This window comes from Aquarana catesbeiana, linkage group LG01 (assembly GCF_042186555.1).
Source record: "Aquarana catesbeiana isolate 2022-GZ linkage group LG01, ASM4218655v1, whole genome shotgun sequence".
Taxonomy (NCBI): Eukaryota; Metazoa; Chordata; class Amphibia; order Anura; family Ranidae; genus Aquarana; species Aquarana catesbeiana.
In genome coordinates this window covers 364,300,767-364,322,558 of record NC_133324.1, presented here as the reverse complement: position 1 = coordinate 364,322,558, position 21,792 = coordinate 364,300,767, and positions in this window count along the sequence as shown.

The window sequence follows — 21,792 nt, the reverse complement described above, 5'->3', positions numbered from 1 at the left end:
GGCGGGGTCACCGGGTGGCCCAGCCCCCCGTTATTTAAGAACCGTCAGACAAGGAGACACCGTCACACAGCGGGAGCCTCCCTCCATGCCAGCATGGATACGGAGCGGCCCGGAGAAGAAAATGAAGAAGAGAAGAAGAGAAGAAGGAAGAAGAGAAGAGGATAAAGAAGAAGATGAAGAGAAGAGCGGGAGCCTCCCCCCATGCCATGGGTGCGGAGCGGCCCGAGGAGAAGAAGATAGAAGACGCCGCGGAGGAGATGCTGGACAAGAACGCCGGAGGAAGAACCAGAAGAGCCAGAAGAATCAGAAGAAGAAGAAGATGAAGGAAGATAGAAGAAAGAAGAAGCATTTAAATAAAGGAATTGTCAAAAACTGTCTCTTGTCATTTTTAACATTTTTGACAGTATTTTAGTGAAATGGTAGGGGTAAGTACCCCCTTACCATTTCACACAGGGGGGGGGGCCGGGATCTGGGGGTCCCCTTGTTAAAGGGGGCTTCCAGATTCCGATAAGCCCCCCGCCCGCAGACCCCCACAACCACCGGCCAGGGTTGTGGGGATGATGCCCTTGTCCTCATCAACATGGGGACAAGGTGTTTTGGGGGACTACCCCAAAGCACCCTCCCAATGTTGAGGGCATGTGGCCTGGTACGGTTCAGGAGGGGGGGCCGCACTCTCGCCCCCCCCTCTTTTCCTGCGGCCTGCCAGGTTGCATGCTCGGATAAGGGTCTGGTATGGATTTTTGGGGGGACCCCACGCCGTTTTTTTTTTTTTTTTTGGTGCGGGGTTCCCCTTAAAATCCATACCAGACCTGAAGGGTCTGGTATGGAATTTAGGGGGAACCCCACGTCATTTTTTTTTTTTTATTTTGGTTCGGGGTTTCCCTGTGGGGAATTCCCATGCCGTTTTTATCAATTAACTTTTATGTGTATTGTCGGCAATGCAATAGCCGCGGGTAGTTTTAAATGGATTTTTTTTCCAAATGTCATTTTGCTGTCAGACTGTTCTAAACACGGGAAACATGCGCCCCTTTACAGGCATACTATAGACACCCCCCAGGTACGAAATTTAAAGGGATATTACACTTTTATTGTTTGACTTTAAGCATTATTAAAATCACTGCTCCTGAAAAAACGGCCGTTTTTAAAACTTTTTTTTGCATTGATCCATGTCCCCTGGGGCAGGACCCAGGTCCCCAAACACTTTTTATGACAATAACTTGCATATAAGCCTTTAAAATTAGCACTTTTGATTTCTCCCATAGACTTTTAAAGGGTGTTCTGCGGCATTCGAATTTGCCTCGAACACCCCAAATTGTTCGTTGTTCGGCGAACAGCTAATGTTCGAGTCGAACATGAGTTCGACTCGAACTCGAAGCTCATCCCTACATATACATAGTCATATGGATTAAAATACAAATACAAAAAAATATGAGAGTGGGAAGGAAGCGAATCTCACCTAGGCTGCCAAAAAGCTGAATATAAACCTGGTTCAGAAATAGAAAAATTATACATCCCATATAGGTTCAAAGTAACCCATCTGAGTGTCTTATTCAAAGTGATCAAACGAGGAAAAGAATTTATGTGTCCCTAGAAAAGGGAAAATAGTACATGTTAATAGTACAGATAAATACAGGCTGCCAGTGTCATATAAAACACCCAGAGCCATGAACAGCTAATAAGGAAATAACACGGTTTTTACCTGGTAAAAGGATAATGTCAAAAGATGGAATCAATAGATATCCAGCTGGGTTTGAGAATGAATCCGGCAAAAGGCTGGACACAAAGAAACAAGATATCCCGCTTGGGCATGAGAAAATACATGCAAGGCTGGATTAGCTTGGTGTTAATATGATATTAGATTGCGATGTGCACTCACAGGGAGCAGAATCTGTATTGAAGGAACAAACAAAAAAAACTACCTGCTATCACTTTGAATAAGACACTCAGATGGGGTACTTTGAACCTATATGGGACGTATAATTTCTGAACCAGGTTTATATTCAGCTTTTTGGCAGCCTAGGTGAGATTTGCTTCCTTCCCACTCTCATATTTTTTGTATTTGTATTTTTATCCATATGTCTATGTATATGTATCAACTGTATATGCATTGGTAATTGTGCTGAATATACCTACCCCAATTGAATAATTTTGTTTGTTTATCTTAATTAAACAATCAACATGAGAACTCATCCTTGTCCTTTTGTTATTCCTAGCATAATTTACCTCTTACCAGAAACTCCTGAAGTAACACCAAAAGCGAAACATGTTGAGTGGTATTAGTTGTATTTATGCCATAAAGTGGAATTTATAACCCTGTCATGGATGGTCTAATTTCCTCATGTTTTTTACTACTGGCTTCAGCATGGTTGACAACGATTTTGGTATAATCGACACCCACAATGCACTTGGCTTCCTTCTGCACAGATTCTGGGGCGTTCCATGGCTCATATATGTAACAGGAAGGATAGCCTTTGAGCACTGGCAGGTACCGCCTGACATAGTCCCCGCTGGGATCCGTCCGTCTTCCGAAGCCCACAGGACAGTAACAGTGGAAAAACTGCTGGAAGAATGCGCTGCATGACAGCCACATCCAACTTCCTGTATTTACGCTGAAATCTGCATCCAGCAGCAGTTCATCAAACACCTTAACTCCACACTCCCAGCTATTCCACAGGTCACCTCGGGTCAAGAAACAGGCAACAGCATGCCTTGCCAGGTGGTGTATCCAGCCCTCCTGTCTTAACTGCACTAACTACAATATTTACATTTTATTGATGCTATTGTGTCCTTACCTTGTCCCTATACTGAACACCGTTAAAGTCCCGAGGCTTGTTACCCCTTCTTCCCTTCATCTTATTATTATTATTATTATTATTATACAGGATTTATATAGTGCCAACAGTTTGCGCAGCGCTTTACAACATGGGGGCAGACAGTACACTTACAATACAAATCAATACAGGAGGGATCAGAGGGCCCTGCTCATTAGAGCTTACATTGTCCCTCTATGTAAATTCATCATCAGTCACACTGCCCGCGCACCACACTTTTTTTGGTGAATGGGTAGTATGTACCCTATACTTGTTCACATAGGAGGCGGTATCTGGGGGCCCCCTTCTTAAAGGGGGCTTCCAGATTCTGATAAGCCCTCTGCCTGCAGATCTTCACAACCACTGGCCAGGGTTATGGGGATGAGGCCCTTGTCCCCATCAACAAGGTGCTTTGGAGTGGAGAGGGGGCGCAGAGCCCCCCGTCCCAAAGCGCCCACCCCCCCATGTTGAGGGCAAGTGGCCTGGTATGGTTCAGGGGGGGGCGCTTGTTCGCCCCCCCCCCCCTTTCCTGACTTATAAAAACGAGGGATGGTCTGTAGTTTAAGACTTTCTTGTAAAGTTGGGTGGAACTCTGCTTTAAAGCTGCTGGAATGGTTGCCAGTTTTGTAAGGCCAGATTACATAAAGGAAAATTCAACCCCCCCCCCCCCACACACACACACACACATTTTATCTTCTGTTGGCTTTCACCTCTGCCTCTCACTTTTTTATGGAAATAAATAAAATGCAATTTTTTTGTTAAAACAAATTAAGTATTTTAAACAAACCACTCATTCACACTGTAAGTGCAGGAGAAACCATGTAAATGAGCTACTTTAATTCTTTTAATAATTTTTTTTTTAACATTCTATAATTATTTTTTTTTTTACCTTTTTTTATTATCTGTTGCATTTTTTTATTTTTTACATTTTATTCACAATGCAGTTTTGGGGAGGGGCAGTGGATGGTATCAACAGTGGATTGTGTTTTTAGTTTCATTTTTTTTTTATAATTTAATTTTATAATTTTTACAATTTCACTTTTTATTATTATTTTCCTTTTTTTCACAATGCTTTTGGGGGTGGGGGTGCAGTGGATGGTGTCATTAGGGCAGTGGAAGGTGTGCATAGAGCAGTGTCAGTAGTTTTTAATTTTTATTATTTTTTATAACTTTGTTTTTTAAGTATTTTTAATATAATTTTTTATCATTTATTACAAATCTTTTTAACAGCCCTGTTGGGGAACTTTGGTGAGACCCCTAAAGTTTCTAAACAAACTCCAGAAGTCTAATTTTTGAGACAGAGAAGGGGACCGAGGACACCTTCCCCAGTCCCTTTCTTTGTAGCCTCAGCTGCACTGCAGATGCATGAACAGGAGACAGAGGCTCCTATCCATTCATAAACTGAAGTATAGTAAACACAGTTATGAATTAACAGAGTCAGTGCATGGTAGAGATCACTGACTCTGTTCATTCATACAAGGAAGGGGTCAGTAAATGACAAGCATCGCTCTCCCTCTATGGCTCCTCATGAAGCAGCTGAAAGCCATAGGAGGGAGAAGAAGAGAAGTGGCTTTCAGCTACGGTAATTCATGGTGAACTATACAGGGAGTTTGGTGCTTGTAATTGCCCCACCCCAGATTCCCCCTGCTGCAGGGGGTACCAGGATCCTCTCATGGGCTCCTCTACTGGTCCCAGGCCCTCAGGCAGTGCCCAAATGCCTGAATGGTTAGTCTGCCCCTGCTGCAGCTCCAATAGCCCCTACATGGGGGCCTCGCGGCCACCTAATTTGCCTTATTAGGAGCTGCCTCTGAGGCTAGCAGCAAGGTTCCCCCCCGTTCAACTGCTTCAGGGAGAGATCTGCATGGTCTGTGGAGAGATAACGGGTTGGTTTACCTAGGGACAGGAGCTCACTGGCTCAGCAGAACCAGCGCCACCGCTGAGAGTTCCCCCCATCTTCTCCCACACGGACAGGAGAGGAGAGCTGCTTCTGCTCCTCCTCATCCCCATGGCTGGATCTAGGGGGTGATGGGGTGGGGTGCTGGGGTGGGCTGTACCCCCCACCCCCAGACAACACCTACCCCTATGGATATTGTGCCTGGGCAGGTTGACAACCGTCAATTTAAAGAAGCTGTCAGGGTGGGCTGGCTGCACTTATGAAGCTCGGTATCTGACATTCTCCTGAAGCCAAGCCAGCACCATCTGCCACCTCCCCCTCTTTTCAGCCACGGTACAGGAGAGAAGAGAGATATCAATTTGCTCCTCCTCTTCCCTCCCTTCTCCTCGGTGTCTGCTCCGCCCACACTCCAAACCCCGAATAGTACTTTGCCTGAGAAAGCAGTGCGGGCCTGGGTTTTGAAGCACTACAGGTGGCAGATCCATCTGGCTGTATGATTGCTGCTGTCTGAGTTTGCAGAGACCAGCCTGGGGTGAGTGAGCTCTGCACTACCACTTGGCTCTCCCCATCTTCCTTCCTTCTCTCCCACCCATCTAAAACTTAGGGACAACTAAACTCTGACGTAAGGGGGCACTGTGCCAGACTTTGATGTAAGGGGGCACTGTGCCAGACTTTGATGTAAGGGGGCACTGTTCTGGATTCTGATGTAAGGGGGCACTGTGCCAGATTCTGATGTAAGGGGGCACTCCAGCTCTTTCTTTGGTGCCCATTCCTGACGTCCCCTCTCCAGTCCCTTTGACACCTATCTGTTTGCCTCTCCCCCTCCTTCCCTCATGCCAGCATAAATCCTCCTCCCTTTTTATCCCTATACAGACAAGGATCCCTGAGTTTCACTCCAGTTCTCTATCAATCCCATCTCCTACCCACTACCCCCTTTTTCCCCCTCCTCCTTCTCCCCTACCCCATGGTTCTCAGCCCCCCCTTTTTCTTAGGGGCTAAGGAAGAAGCGAGGTGTCTACTGCTGCTGCTTGTGTAGGTTTGATGAGTACTGCGCCAATCTCTGCTGACCCTCCTCTCTTATTCATCCCATGTGATTGGTGCAGTACACATCCCACCCACACAAGCAGCATCAGTAATAAGATGCTCTGCCTCTGGGTTCTTTCTTAACCCCTGCAAAGTGCTGGAAAAAAGCCAGAAACTCTGGAGGGGAAGGTAGAGGGGAGATATCATTCCAGTGAAGATTTAGCACAGTGTCAACCTGCCAGAATAGGTAGGATCTGTGACAGCATCTTCCCTGCGCAGCTCTGCCTGAGGGGATTATATTTGTATTATACATTACTGCATCTATACTGTAGCCTCCTGCCCTCTGTACTGTGCCCACTTACCCTCCCACTGTACTGTGCCCTCCTGCTCCCCCTGTACTGTACCCTCCTGCCCTCTGTACTGTGACCACTTACCCTCCCACTGTACTGTACCCTCCTGCCCTCTGCACTGTGCTCACTTACCCTTCCACTGTACTGTGCCCTCCTGCTTCCACCTGTACTGTACCCTCCTGCCCTCTGTACTGTGCCCACTTACCCTCCCACTGTACTGTACCCTCCTGCCCTCTGCACTGTGCCCACTCACCCTCCCACTGTACTCTACCCCACTGCACTGTGCCCACTTACCCTTCCACTGTACTGTGCCCTCCTGCTTCCACCTGTACTGTACCCTCCTGCCCTCTGTACTGTGTCCACTTACCCTCCCACTGTACTGTGCCCTCCTGCTCCCCCCTGTACTGTGTCCACTTACCCTCCTCCTGTACTCTACCCCTGCCCCCTGTACTGTGCCCACTTACCCTCCCACTGTACTGTGCCCTCCTGCTCCCCCTGTACTGTACCCTCCTTATACAGTTAACTTGTATTGCTTGAATTATTTTTCCAATTATGGGTGTGAGTGGGGCCTCATGTCTAAGTTTTGCCTAAGGCCTCACAAAGCCTAGAGCCGCCTCTGCCTGTATAAGTGTACTGCCTCTAGTAGCCATGGTCTGTATTGGCAATGCAGAAATCTGGTCCTGCTGGATAAGCAGAACTGACAGAAGGATGTATGCTCATCATGCTGAGCATAACATACAGTATTTTAAGCATGTGGTGCCTGAAAATTGTTTGTCAATGGAGGAACATGATTTATCCTTAGAGATACATGCGGATTTTGGCCACCCACTGACATAAAGCCTCTGGAAAATAACAGACAAATTGGTTTATATTTATTGATCAAAATATGTGCAGTATAAAGCCTACAATATATACAGTGTTACACTTCTTGATGTGTTCTATTTACAAGTGTTTTTTTTGTCTGATTACAGTAGAGAATTAAAAAAAAAGTATTTTCCACTGCACTCTGAAAAATATAGATAAACAAGAGCAAAACGACACGCTCTAAGTGAACTCTGTTAGTTTATTAGGACGAGTTCGTTTATTAAGATAAGTAAAGAGCATAAAATATGGCGCACGCAAAAAAATGTCAGTGAAAAATTTCAATAAATAAAAAGCATGTTTCATTCAAACAGCTGAGAGATGACGGGGGAGGAGCTTCTACTATGGACGTCACCCACTGCCATCTCTCAGCTGTTTGAATGAAACATGCTTTTTATTTATTGAAATTTTTCACTGACATTTTTTTGCATGCGCTTGTTAGCGCCATATTTTATGCTCTTTACTTATCTTAATAAACCAACTCATCCTAATAAAGCAACGGAGTTCACTTAGAGCGTGTCTTTTATCCGTTTTATATTTGGGACTGCTGTTTTCCACATTACCATTGCCGCTCGAGGAGCCAGTACCGCTGCATCTCACTGCTGGATCGGTGTCCTATGGTGTTGGATCGGGACCCCTACAGTTGCATTGGAGTGCACACCTACATTCCTTACATGCGTTTATGACCTCCTATAATATAGAGGTCCACCTGATCTGGTAAGCGCATCTGTTTGTCTGTGGTGGAGGATATTGTCACTGATTTACCACTGGAGAATTTATTTCCTTTTCCATCACGAGGGAACGTGCCTTTCTTCATTTTTGGAAATCTGACATCTGAGTTCCTACATTTTGAAATGGACTTTTTACCTTACATCATTGCGCTGCACCAATATTGTTTTATTGATCGTTTATAGGCTTTGTGATTATCTATAGTGTTCAGCTTGCATCCATTTACTTTTACTGATTTGTTTGCACTGATTGCTTCCTTTTTATACTTTTTAAATAGTATTTTTTTTCTTTTTATCCTTCATTCTGCTAATTAAATGGAGTGTTTAATTGGTCACAGGTGCTACAGGTACTATATAACTATCTGTAGAACTCATTTCTGAGCTCGCCCACCTTTTGCTTGTGGGAAATTTGACTAGTGGTGAGGTAAAAACCAGAGCTGAAAACAGGAGATCATAACATGTCTTCTGTAACTGGGATAAGGAGTGCTAGCAAGGCTGAAGGTTTTCTGCAGTGCACAGTGTGCCCTATGTATACAACAATGGAGAAACAGCTCCAGGATGGATACTGCTGCGACAGATGTGAATGGGTTGCCCTTCCGAAAGCATTTGGTGGTAATAGGGGATTCTATAATCAGGAGGACTGATAGAATAATTTGTCGCCAGGATCACCTCAACAGAATGGTTTGCTGTCTTCCTGGTGCCAGGGTTCGGCATGTGGTGGATTGGGTTAATAAATTACTGGCAGAGGCTAGGCATGAACCAGTGGTCTTGGTCCATGTTGGAACCAATGACAGAATACATGGAAGGTGGAGGCTCCTTAAGAATCAATTTAAAGTACTAGGCTGCAAGTTGAAGGGAAAATATTGCCTGTGCCATGCACAACACAGGAAAGACAGAGGGAAATTAGAGAACTGAATGCATGACTAAAGACCTGGTGTAAGAGGGAAGAATTTGGGTTTATAGAACACTGGGCTGACTTTTCATTGGTGTACAACCTAAATGCTAAAGATGGTTTGCACCTAAATGGAAGGGGGTCTGCTGTGCTGGTGGAGAGGTTTATGGAACGGCTGGAGAAGTATTTAAACAAGGATTGAGAGGGGAGGGTGAATTTGATTATAATAGGGCAGACAGGTCAGACAGGGGTCAGTCCTTATTAGTGGGTGGAATGGGGAAAGATGTGGGGAGGGCTATGGCAGGTGATATGAAAGTTTCCATGTTAAAAACAACCATTGAAAATAGTACTATTTGTACTAAATTTAAAAAATATGCAAAATACGTGTGTAAAATGTGACAATGGATTAAAGTGTTTGTTCACCAATGACAGAAGTCTGCCAAGGAAAAGAGTTGGAAGCTTTGGTGCACAAAGAGAACTATGATTTAATTGGTATTGCTAAATCTTGGTTTCATTCTTCACATAACTGGGCTATTACTATTCCTGGCTATGCTCTCTTTCAGAGAGATGGGATAAAAAGGAAAGGTGGTGGTGTCTGGCTCTATGTAAGAAGTGATTGCAAAGTGAGTGTGAAGGAGGACCTAGTTGATGGGGAGTGTGATGAGGCTGAGACATTATGGGTGGAACAACACATGGGTGTGTGTACTATAAAGGTAATCATTGGAGTTTGTTATAGGCCACCCAGTGTTAATAAGGAGGTGGAGACTCAGATCCTTGTGCAGATAGAAAGTGCTACAATGACGGGGACAGTGATAATAATGAGGGATTTTAACTACCCAGAAATTTACTGGAGTAATAGCACTGCAGGCACAGGTAAAGGGCAAAAATGGTCCAGTTTATAGAGGCCCAGACTAGGAATGATGCTCTGCTGGACCTGGTAATCTCAAACCATGCAAGGCTTATTACTAATGTTCATATAAAAGAACATCTGGGTAACATCGACCATAACATGATTTCATTTAATGTTAGCTGTAAGCAACAAACACATACTAGAAAGATAAGAACACTTAACTTTAACCGCTTGCCAACCAGCGCATGCCGATGTACGTCGGCAGAATGGCCCTGGTAGGCAAAAGGGCGTACAGGTATGTTCCCTTTAAGAAGTAGTGTCCCGGGTGCGTGCTTGATGTCCACTGGGTGCTCGCGATCGTGTCACGGGGAGGAAGAAAGGGGAGATGCTTTGGTAAACAAAGCATTTCCCCATTCTGCCTAGGGACAGGACAGAGATCACAGCTCTCTGTTATCGAGAGCAGTGATCACTGTCCTGTGTGTTAAAGCCCAGGCCCGTAACAGTTAGAATCACTCTCTAGGACACACTTAACCCCTTCACTGCCCCCTAGTGGTTAACCCCTTCACTGCCAGTGTCATTTACACAGTAATCAATGCATTTTTATAGCATTGATCGCTGTATAAATGACAATGGTCCTAAAATAGTGTCAAAAATGTCCGATGTGTCCGCCATAATGTCGCAATCCCGATAAAAATCGCAGATCGCTGCCATTACTAATAAAAAAAATAAAAATAAAATTGCCATAAAACTATCCCCTATTTTGTAGATGCTAAAAATTTTGCACAAACCAATCAATATACGCTTATTGCGATTTTTTTTTTTACCAAAAATATGTAGAAGAATACATATCGGCCTAAACTGAGGAAAAAAATAGTTTTTTAATATATTTTTGGAGGATATTTATTATAGCAAAAAGTAAAAAATATTGCGTTTTTTTCAAAATTGTCACTCTCATTTTTTGTTTATAGCGCAAAAAAAAAAAACTGCAGAGGCGATCAAATTCAAATACCACCAAAAGAAAGCTCTATTTGTGGGAAAAAAAGGACGTTACTTTTGTTTGGGTACAACGTTGCACGACTGCGCAATTGTCAGTAAAAGTGACGCAGCGCCGAATCGCAAAAAGTGCTCTGGTCAGGAAGGGGGTGAAATCCTCTGGGGCTGAAGTGGTTAAGAGAGCACATTTTCCACGGATGAGGGCTTCTCTCCAAGACTTATTCCTTGTACACACGGTCAGACATTGATCGGACATTCTGACAGCAAAATACATGGATTTTTTCCCACGGATGTTGGCTCAAACTTGACTTGAATACACACGGTCACACAAAGTTATTGGAAAATCTAATCGTTCTAAACGCGGTGACGTAAAACACGTATGTCGGGACTATAAACGGGGCAGTAGCCAATAGCTTTCATCTCTTAATTTATTCTGAGCATGCGTGGCACTTTGTGCTTAGGATTTGTGTACACACGATCGGAATTTCCGACAACGGATTTTGTTGTCGGAAAATTTTATAGCAAGCTCTCAAACTTTGTGTGTCGGAAATTCCGATGGAAAATGTGCGATGGAGCCCACACACGGTTGGAATTTCCGACAACAAGGTCCTATCACACATTTTCCGGCGGAAAATCTGACCGTGTGTACAGGGCATTAGACTGGGAGAGAATATTGGCATTGATGAACACAGAACAGCAAAGGGAATTCTTTAAAAAGACTGCATATGAACACTGCAAAGAATATTCTCATGGGCAATAAGTTTAAAAGGCTAAAAATAAAACTTATGTGGCTCACCACCAAAGTTAAAAAAGCTATAAATAAAGAGCTATTAAAAAATATAAAAATGAAGGAACACTATCATTGTTTAAATATTACAAATAATATAACAAAATATGTAAGAAGAAAATCAAGGCCTCAAAAATTTAAAACAAAGGACAGATTGCATAAGGTAGTAGGACAAAACCCCCAAAAATTCTTCAAATATATTAATAGTAAAAAGGTCAGGTCTGAGCTTGTAGGCCCTTTACAAAATAATCTGGAGTAGGTGACTGGGGACAAAGCGAAGGCAAATTTATCAAATACTTTCTTCAGATCTGTGTATACAAAAGAGCATGGGGGAGCTTGTGTCCATAATGGGGATGGTATTGACATTGACAAGCCCCAAATGATCTACAATGGCTCAAAATTGATATGGTCCAGAAATATTTAGACAGCATAAAGGTGGATAAAGCACCTGGACCAGGTGGCAAACACCCATGGATTCCTAAAGAATTGAGCTCTGTCATTTCAAAGCCATTGCTTCTAATTTTTAGGGACTCGTTAATGACTGGCATAGTACCACTGGATTGGAGTAAGGCCAATGTAGTGCCTATATTTAAAAAGGGATCAAAGTCTATACTAAGTAACTATAGACCTGTTTAACTTCTATAGTTGGGATGATACTAGGGAGTTTAATAAAAGACCACATAGATGAGTTCTTGATGGAAAAAAATATTTTAAGCAACAGACCGCATGGATTCATGAAAGACGGGAGTCAAACAAACTGGATTTCTTTTTATGAGGAGGTAAGTAAAACCTTGGACAGATGGGTGACCGTAGATGTAGTAAACATGGATTTTGCAAAAGCATTTGACACAGTTCCCCACACACTGCTAATGTGTAAGGTAAAGTCTACAGGCTTGGAAAGATCAGTTTGTAAATGGATAGAAAACTGGATAAAAGACCATATTCAGAGAGTAGTGGTTAATAATTCTTACTCTGAATGGTCTACGGTTGTTAGTGGTGTATCCCCAGGGTTCAGTTTTGGGACCCATACTTTTTAAGTTCTAATTTTTTTATTGCAAGTGAAAAGACATATGAAAGAAGGAACCTGAGGTTTAGGGCAAGCAAGTACAAGTTTCAAGAAAAAATTGTGCAGTATAAAATGCCTGTAAGCACAATACTTAATGATCCAATAGTTTTTATTAATATTTTCAACAAAGTACACAAGAGATACATTTGATACAACATGTCAGATGTTCCGAATGGAGTAATCAAAATCAAAGCCGAGGAAGTAGGATTAAGCAATGCATAAACAGTCTTAGAAATTGGACTAAACAGCGGTGAATCATGTATAGTATTTCAACATATTAACTCCAGACGGGAGGAGGAGGATTAGGGGTGAAGGGGGCACCAGCTAGGTAGGCAACTTTCTACATCTTAGGAGATGTAAAAAAAAAACGAGAGGGAGTCGTGATACAATGAGGACATTAGGTGGTTACAGAACACTTTGGATGTGCGAGCCAGGCTGACCAATTGTACAGAAACTTTTTCATACTTAGATTTTTTGGAGAGACGGTAGGGTGTAAGATACCACCTGTGTATTGTTTTTGGTATGATTCCCAGTGATTAGAGCAATGGGAGGCTGTGAAGGTGTGCTTAAAGGCCCGTGTCCACATGTCTGGGGTGACAGTAATATTTAGTTCTTCTGTCCATTTTGAGAGAGAAGGTATTTGGGAGTAGGGTCGGTTGTCATTAAATGCACAGTACATTGTGGAGATTCCGTGTTTAGGGTATGTTTTGTATGTGTAAAAGTTGTGGAATGGTTCAGGTATTTTGGCCTCAGTGGGGATTTTAGCGGTTCGAAGAAGGTGTGAGATCCTCATGTAAGTAAAGGCTTCTGTGTGAGGGAGGTTGTATTCAGTTTGGAGGTTCGTGAAAGTTTTTAGAGTGTCTTTTTTGTAGAGGTCTGAGATACTACTGATCTTGTGTTGCTGCCAGGTTTGTAGGTTAAGGTTTGGCAATTGCGTCATTAGCATTCTGAGAGAGATTGGAATTGTGTGGGACGTTGTCTGAGTGATTCTCTTCCAGACTGTCAATGAGGCAGTGATTGTCGGGGTTTTAGCATTGTGTTAGGAGGAAACCCCGCCGACGTGCTCAGGAGTATATCACGGAGAGTATTTGGTTTGAAAGAAGATGCTTCCATGATCGACCAAGACTTATTGGGATTTGGGTGCCACCAGTAGTAAAGCTGGTCCAGGATGGAAGCATAGTAATAGGTTTGTATATGAGGAAGGCTTACCCCTCCTTTTTTGTGATGTCTGGTTAGAATGTAGTGAGCAAATCTGGGTGGTTTAGTTTCCCATACATATCTGGAAAGTTGTTTTTGTATGGAGGTGAAGAAGGATTAGGGTACAGGTAAGATTACTGTGCGGAATAGGAAGAGTAGCTTGGGGAGGATTGACATTTTAAAGGAGGCAATCCTTCCTAGTTTTGATAGGCCTGTTGAGCGCATTTGGATTAATAGTTGGGGGAGCAGTTTTTGGAAGGTACAGTAATTGAGATCGTAGAGGCTAGGTAGTGTGGGGGCTAATTTTATCCCTAGGTATGGAATAAATTGCCTCGTCCAAGAATAAGGAAGAGTGTCTTCCAGGAGAGACTGCTGTCTTCGTGTAAGATTAAATGGAAGGATTAGGGACTTAGAGGAGTTAATTTTATAGAAGGAGGCATAGCTAAATTGAGTAATGATGTCTTGGATCGCAGGCATGGAGTGGACTGGGTTTGTGATCAAAAGTATGACATCATCGGCGAAGAGGCTTATTTTATGTTCCATGTCATTGTGCATGATGCCTGAAATGTGCTTGTCCTCTCTAATCTTTGCTGCTAGGGGTTCCATAAGTAGGGCAAAAATGAGAGGGGAGAGCGGGCAACCTTGGCGAGTGTCATTAGAGATCCCGAATGGTTTAGACAGGGTTCCTTCAGTTAACACTCTAGCTGAAGGGTTTGAATAAAGTGAGAGTATGGCAGTTTGAAACCAGCCTGTGATTCCAAATTTGGATAGTACTGCCTTCAGGAATCCCCAGTGCACCCTGTCAAATGCCTTCTCTGCATCTAGAGATAGGAGCAGAGAAGGCATTCGTGTTTGGGCGATCTGATGGATCAAATTAATAACCCTTCTAGTTGCATCCGGGGCTTGTCTGTCTGGCATAAGGCCGACTTGGTCCGGGTGCACTAGAGAAGGAAGACACCTCAGCAATCTAGATGCAATAACTTTGGCAAATATTTAGATATCTGTGTTGAGGAGTGAGACAGGTCTGTAATTGGCCGTAGAGTTTGGGTCTTTATCTGGTTTGGGAATGGTGGTGATTATTGAACGCAGCATGTCAATCGGTAAGGAACCAGAGGTGGCAGCAGAATTAAGGAGGTCAGTGAGGTGGGGGGTGAGGAGTTTGGCGAAAGTTTTGTAGAATTCGTTAGTGTAGCCATCTTTCCCAGGTGATTTGTGGAGAGCGAGAGTATTAATGGCTTTTAGGACTTCTTCGGTCGTGAATGGGTGGGAAAGCTCCTCTGATTGGGTAGGGGTTAAAGTCGGGAGATCTATAACTGATAGGAAGTTTTGTATGCTTTGGTCCGTTGGTTGAGGAGTAGTTATGTCATTTGAAAGGTTATAGAGGGAGGAGTAATAGTCGCTAAAGGCATTAGCTATATCCTGTGGGTTTGTTAGGAGTTGCTTGGTGGTAGGGTGGTAGAGAGAAGCTATTTTTCTTTTAACGCGTTGAGCTTTGACCTATCGGGCTAGTAAGGCTCCAGTTTTATTACCTAGGGCATAATAGTTGGCTTTAGTAAATTTAGGGTTCTTTTCAAATTTAAATAGTAAAAGTGAGCGAAGTTTGTGTCGCTGATCTAGGAGCTCAGTGGCTAATTTGTGGGAGGGAGTCAATTTGTTTTGGTGTTCTAATTGTGCGATTTGGGAAAGGACCTCGTCAATTTGCTGGGACCTCTGGTTCTTAACATTTCTGTGAAGTTTAATGAGAATGCCACGCATTTAGGCTTTATATGCCGACCAAAGTATAAACTTATTAGTGTCCGGTTGGTTGTTTGTTTTAAAATAGAAGTGATGCTCAGTGGTGAGTTTTTGAACATTGCTGGGATCAGAGATGAGTGAAGTGTCAAGTCTCCATATTCGGGTTGTTCTAGGTCTACAGTTACCCACAATAAGGGAGATAGGTGCGTGGTCCGACCACATGATAGATCCATTCTCGGAGTTCGTCACGTCTTGGAGGGTGAGTTTGTCAACAAGGAAGAAGTCAATAGTCAATAGAGTTGAGAGGAGGAGAAATAGGAATAGTCCCGCTCATTGCTGTGTTGGCATCTCCATGGATCATAGAGATCATTCGCTCGGAGAAAAGGGTTTAGAACAGTTCGATGGTGTCTAGTTGTGGACGTAGTATCCAATTTTGGGTCTCCAATGGCTTTGAAGTCGCTGCCAGTAAGAAGCCTCCCTTTTCGAAGTCGTGTTACTTTCTTGTATAGTTGTTTATGGAAGTGCAGTTGTTGTTTGTTTGGCCCATATATGTTAATCAGAGTGTAGGTGACTTGGTTAATGTCACAGATGAGAATCAGGAAACAGCCGTGGGGGTCTGCGATGGATTGATGTAACTTAAATTGTAGTGTGCTCCGTATGGCAGTGAGGACTCCACTTTTCTTCTTCTGGCCTGAAGCCAAAAAAACTTGGTCGTAGTTTTTCAGGGTGAATCTGGGTGTTTTATCATAAGCAAAATGGGTTTCCTGCACTAGGAGGATATCAGCTTTTTGACTATTGGCTTCTCTGAGAAGTGCTGATCTTTTCTGCAGAGAGTTTAAGCCCCTGGCATTAATAGAAACAATTTTGAATGCCATTCTGGGGGAGTGGATGCAGGGTGGATTGTCCCCAGGTATAGGTGGCGATTGGTAGATGTAGGGCAATTTGCTAGTCCGGCTCTGTCTGGTGTGGACAATGTGGGTTGTTGCTTGTCCAGTGGAGTCGAGATCCGGGTATAGCTTGGTGGAAGGGTGGGTGGTGATTGGCTGGCGCTGGGTTTGGGTGGAGGGTCTGCGTTTAAAAAGGGAAAGCCCAGTAACAAGAGGGATCTGGGCTCAATGTGCAGAAACAACTTCAAACAGTCGGTGGGGGAGAGAGATCTGTCATTCACAACGTGGGACAGGGATCACTGAACAGGCAGGCAGGTACTGGGTAAAGGCGCTGCAGTTTCCCAGCCATTTGATGGGTGCAGAGAAGGGTATAGGTTGCAGCTTTCAGGCATCAGGAGGGTCTCCACCTGTCTCCATGCGTGATGGAAGTTGGTCAGTAGGGCGCGGTATGTCCTCAGGCATGATGTGCCAGTTTCTCAGGAGTGTAAGTCCCATAGAGAGGGTGCGCACTCCATGGGTTTTGTTTTGGTGTGTGATGAGTAGTTTAGTGGGGAAGCCCCATTTGTATGGGATCTTTTGATTCTGAAGTGCTTTAATTAAAGTCACCAGCTGTCTGTGATTTTCCATTGTTGCTTTGGATAAATCAGCATATAGAGCGATGTTGGTGAAAGGATCAGGGAGTCTCGCTGGCAACCACCAAACCCAGACACATCCATTGGATTGCCAGGCAGAGAAGCTTAATTTGTCACTCCAGAGAACACATCTCCACTGCTCTATAGTCCAGTGGTGGTGTGCTTTACGCCACTGCATCCAATTCTTTGCATTGCACTTAGTGATATAATACTTGGATGCAGCTGCCCGGCCATGGAAACCCATTCCATGAAGCTCTCTACGCACTGTTGTTGTGCTAATTTAAAGGCCACACAAAGTTTGGAGGTCTGTAGCTATTGACTGGGGATGAGCCGAACACCCCCCTAGTTCGGTTCTCATCAGAACCTGCGAACGGACCGAAAGTTCGTGCCAACTTTAGAACATCATTAAAGTCTATGGGCCTCGAACGTTTGAAATCAAAAGTGCTAACTTTAAAGGCTAATATGCATGGTATTGTCTTAAAAAGGGGTTGGGGACCCAGGTCCTGCCCCAGTGGACATGTATCAATGCAAAAAAAAGTTTTAAAAACGTTTTTTTGGGAGCAGTGATTATAATGATGCTTAAAGTGAAAAAAAAGTGAAATATTCCTTTAAATATCGTACCTGGGGGGTGTCTATAGTATGCATGTAAAGTGGCGCGTGTTTCCCGTGCTTAAAACAGTCCCTGCACAAAATGACATTTTTAAAGTCATTTAAAACTGCTTGCGGCTTTAATGTAATGTCGGGTCCCGGCAATATGGATGAAAATCAGTGAGACAAACGGCATGGGTACCCCCCCAGTCCATTACCAGGCCCTTTGGGTCTTGTATGGGTATTAAGGGGAACCCCGCACCCAAAGTAAAAAAAGGAAAGGCGTGGGGCCCCCAGGCCCTATATACTCTGAACAGCAGTATACAGGCGGTGCAAACAAGACAGGGACTGTAGGTTTGTTGTTAAGTAGAATCTGTTTGTAATTTTGAACTGGTACATTTTTAAAGTGTAGCTCCAGCCAAAAAATCTATTTTTAAGCTGTTTGGAAAACATAGGGAAGGGTTATCACCCTTGTAACAGTTGTTTTGCTGTCTGTGCACCTCTTCAGAAGATTTCACCTCACTTTCTGTCCCAATGACAAATGTTTTTTGAAAATTTGGGGGTTTTAGTGAAACAAGGATTGGTGATAAAGCATTAGTGGACAGGAGACACGTTTTTTCCCATATTATTATTAGAAATTAGGGCCTTAGGTGTTGTTGTTGCCACAACACTATAAGCCCTCACAGTTACTCTAGGTGGGCGCAGGAAAGGGCCCTGCTGTAAAATATTATATCAAGAATTGTAACTATATGCACCTGTTAAACAAGGGCAGAAAAATTGGGCCTTTGGTGGTGGTGGTGGTGGTGGTGATGGTGGTGTTGCCACAACACTGTAAGCCCTCACAGTTACTCTCGGTGGGCGCAGGAATGGGCCCTGCTGTGAAATATTAGATCAAGAATTGTAATTACATGTCCTCGTTGAACAGGGGCAGAAAAATTGGGCCTTTGGTGGTGGTGGTGGTGGTGGTGCTGGTGCCACAACACTGTAAGTCCTCACAGTTACTCTTGGTGGGTGCTGGAACGGGCCCTGCTGTGAAATATTATATCAAGAATTGTAATTACATGCACTTGTTGAACAGGGGCAGAAAAATTGGGCCTTTGGTGGTGGTGGTGTTGCCACAACACTGTAAGCGCACAGTTACTCCCGGTGGGCGAAGGAATGGGCCCTGTTGTGAAATATTAGATCAAGAATTGTAATTACATGTCCCTGTTGAACAGGGGCAGAAAAATTGGGCCTTAGGCACTGGTGCCACAACACTGCAACCCCTCACAGATGCTATAGTTGGAGCGCAGGAATGAGCCCTGGTGCAAAGTATTGCATCAAAAATTGTAATTATACACCCCTGTTAAACAGGGGCTGAAAAATTGGGCCTTAGACACTGGTGCCACAACACTGCAACCCCTCACAGATACTCTAGTTAGAGCGCAGGAATGAGCCCTGGTGCAAAGTATTGCATCAAAAATTGTAATTACACGCCCCTGTTAAACAGGGGCAGAAAAATTGCCATAACACTGCAACCCCTCACAGATACTATAGTTGGAGTGCAGGAATGAGCCCTGCTGCAAAGTATTGCATCAAAAATTGTAATTACACTTCCCTGTTAAACAGGGGCAGAAAAATAGGGCCTTGGGCACTGGTGCTGGTGCAACAACACTGCAACCCCTTACAGATACTACAGTTGGAGCGCAGGAATGAGCCCTGCTGCAAAGTATTGCATCAAAAATTGTAATTACACGCCCCTGTTAAACTGGGGCAGAAAAATTGGGCCTCGGCCACTGGTGGCAGTGCCCAGAATCAAAAATGTTTTTACAAGCTATCAGCATGAACATTGAGGAGCAAGAGGATTGTCACTCAGCATAACAGGATAGTCACTCAGCATCAGCATAGGCAGTCTTGAAGGGATCTCACATAAAAAAAATCAATCAGTTACATCAGCATCAGGTGCTTGGTAGCTGGTGATCCAAGACTGATTAATTTTTATTAAGGTCAGCCGATCGACCGATTCGGTAGACAGGTGCACCCTGTGATCGGTTACAAAGCCTCCAGCAGCACTGAATGTGCGTTCCGAAAGAACGCTGGATGCAGGACAGACCAGCAGCTCAATTGCATACTGTTCAAGCTCTGGCCAGTGATCCATCCTCAAGACCCAGTAACCCAGAGGATTTTCGGTGGGAAAGGTGTCCAAGTCTGATCTTGCCCCTAGGTAATCCTGCACCATGTGAATCAGACACTGGCGATGGTTGCTGGAACCGATCAGACCTTGGGGCTGTGGACTAAAAAATTGTCTGAACGCATCGATCAGACAGCCACCTTCTCCACCGCTCCTTCTGTGACTGACCGAAGCCTCAGCAACACGTTGTCCAGGTGGACCAGGAAATTGTAACCTCCCAGGCTCTAGAAACGCATTGCACAAACCTTTCTGCAAGGCCTTCCGAAGATGTTTCATCCTCTGCTCCCTCTGCGACGGCAAGATAAGGTCTGCAACCTTACCCTTGTAACGTGGATCAAGGAGGGTTGCCAGGCAGTAATCATCCCTCCCCTTGATACCACGAATACGAGGATGCTTCCGCAGGCTTTGCAGGATCAGGGAGGCCATGCAGCGTAGGTTTGCTGAGGCATTCGGTCCAGAGTCCTCTGGGTCACTAAGGACGACATGATCCGCAGCCACCTCCTTCCAGCTACGTACAAGTCCATGAGTTTCTTCGAACTGTAAATGATCCCTTGAAGACTGCTGCTGATGCTGAGTGCCAGGCTCCACCTCCATGATCACACAATCCTCCTCCTCCTCCAGCTCATCCTCTTCCTGTGTGATCAGCGGACACGCAGGAACACTGTCTGTATAAAGGGGGCCTTGAGAGCTAAGGAAGTCCTCCTCTTCCTCCCTCCAACGGGTGGACAAGAGGGACAGTGTCACTGATGCATGCACTGTCACTGCTCACCATCCTCGTGGCCTCCTCAAATGGTGACAGGACAGTGCATGCATCCCTGATCATAGCTCACTAGCGTGGGGAAAAAAAAACAAGCTCACCTGACCCTGTCCTGGTGCCATAGTCTCATAGGTACTTATTGATGGCCCTCTGCTGTGTGTGCAGCTGCTGCAGCATGGCCAACATTGAGTTCCACCTGGTGTGCATGTCACAGATTAGGCGGTTCTTTGGCAGTTTAAATTCCTTTTGGAGGTCAGCCAGCTGATCACTGGCATTATATGACCTGCAGAAATGCACACAGACTTTCCTGGCCTGCTTTAGGACATCCTGTAAGCCTGGGTACCTGCCCAAGAACTGCTGCACCACCAAATTAAGGACGTGAGCCAAACAGGGTACATGGGTCAGTTGTCCCTGTCGGAGGGCGGAGAGGAGGTTGGTGCCATTGTCGCAAACCACCATACCTGGCTTAAGCTGGCGTGGCGTCAACCACCTCTGAACCTGCCCCTGCAGAGCTGACAGAATCTCTGCCTCAGTGTGGCTCCTGTCCCCTAAGCACACCAGCTCAAGCACCGCATGGCATCTTTTGCTTGCATGCTTGCGTAGCCCCTTGAATGCCTATGGAGCACCGCTGGTTCTGAGGACAAATCAGCACAGAGGCCATGGAGGAAGAAGAAGAGGGGGGGGTGGAGGAGAGAGGTGTGGCAGAATCACCACTAGTAGAATTTTGGAGGCATGGTGGTGGAACAACCTCCAACACTACTGCACCCTGTCCTGCATCCTTCCCAGCTGCCAGAAGACTCACTCAGTCCGCGGTGAAAGATAGATAACGTCCCTGTCCATGCCTGCTGGACCATGAGTCAGCGGTAATATGCACCTTATCGCTGACCGCCCTGTCCAGCGAGGCCAAGACATTGCCTTCCACGTGCCGGTAGAGAGCCGGAATTGCCTTCCGTGAGAAAAAGTGGCGTTTGGGAACCTGCCACTGAGGAACCACACATTCCACAAACTCAAGGGGGCAGAGTCTACCAACTGAAAAGGCAGCAGTTGAAGTGCTAGCAATTTAGCCAAGCTAGCATTCAACCACTGGGCATGTGGATGGCTGGGAGTGAACTTCTTTCGGCGGTGCAGCAGCTGGGGCAGGGAAATTTGCCTGGTACAATCTGACATCGGTGTACCGATAGCAGATTGCCCACAAGTACTTGGCTGTGACACACCTGATTCTACACCTTCATTCCTCTCAGTGCAGGTTTCAGAGAGGACTGAATGTATAGTGGGTTTGGAGATCCCAGCTGATGAGGAACAAGGAGAGGTCCACTTTGTTCTTTGGTGTGGGTCTTTTAGGTACGCTTGCCAACAAACTGCATGGCAGGTCGACATATGTCTGGTCAAGCATGTGGTGCCCAAGCAGTTGATGCTTTGGCCATGTGAGATATGCTTGAGACATATGTTGCAAATAGCAGCAGTGGGATCTGATGCACTCGTCTCAAAAAAGGCCCACACCAAAGAACTTTGGAATAACGCGCAGAGACAGCAGAGCCCTGCACATGCGGAGCTCTGCGGTGTGATGCAGTCG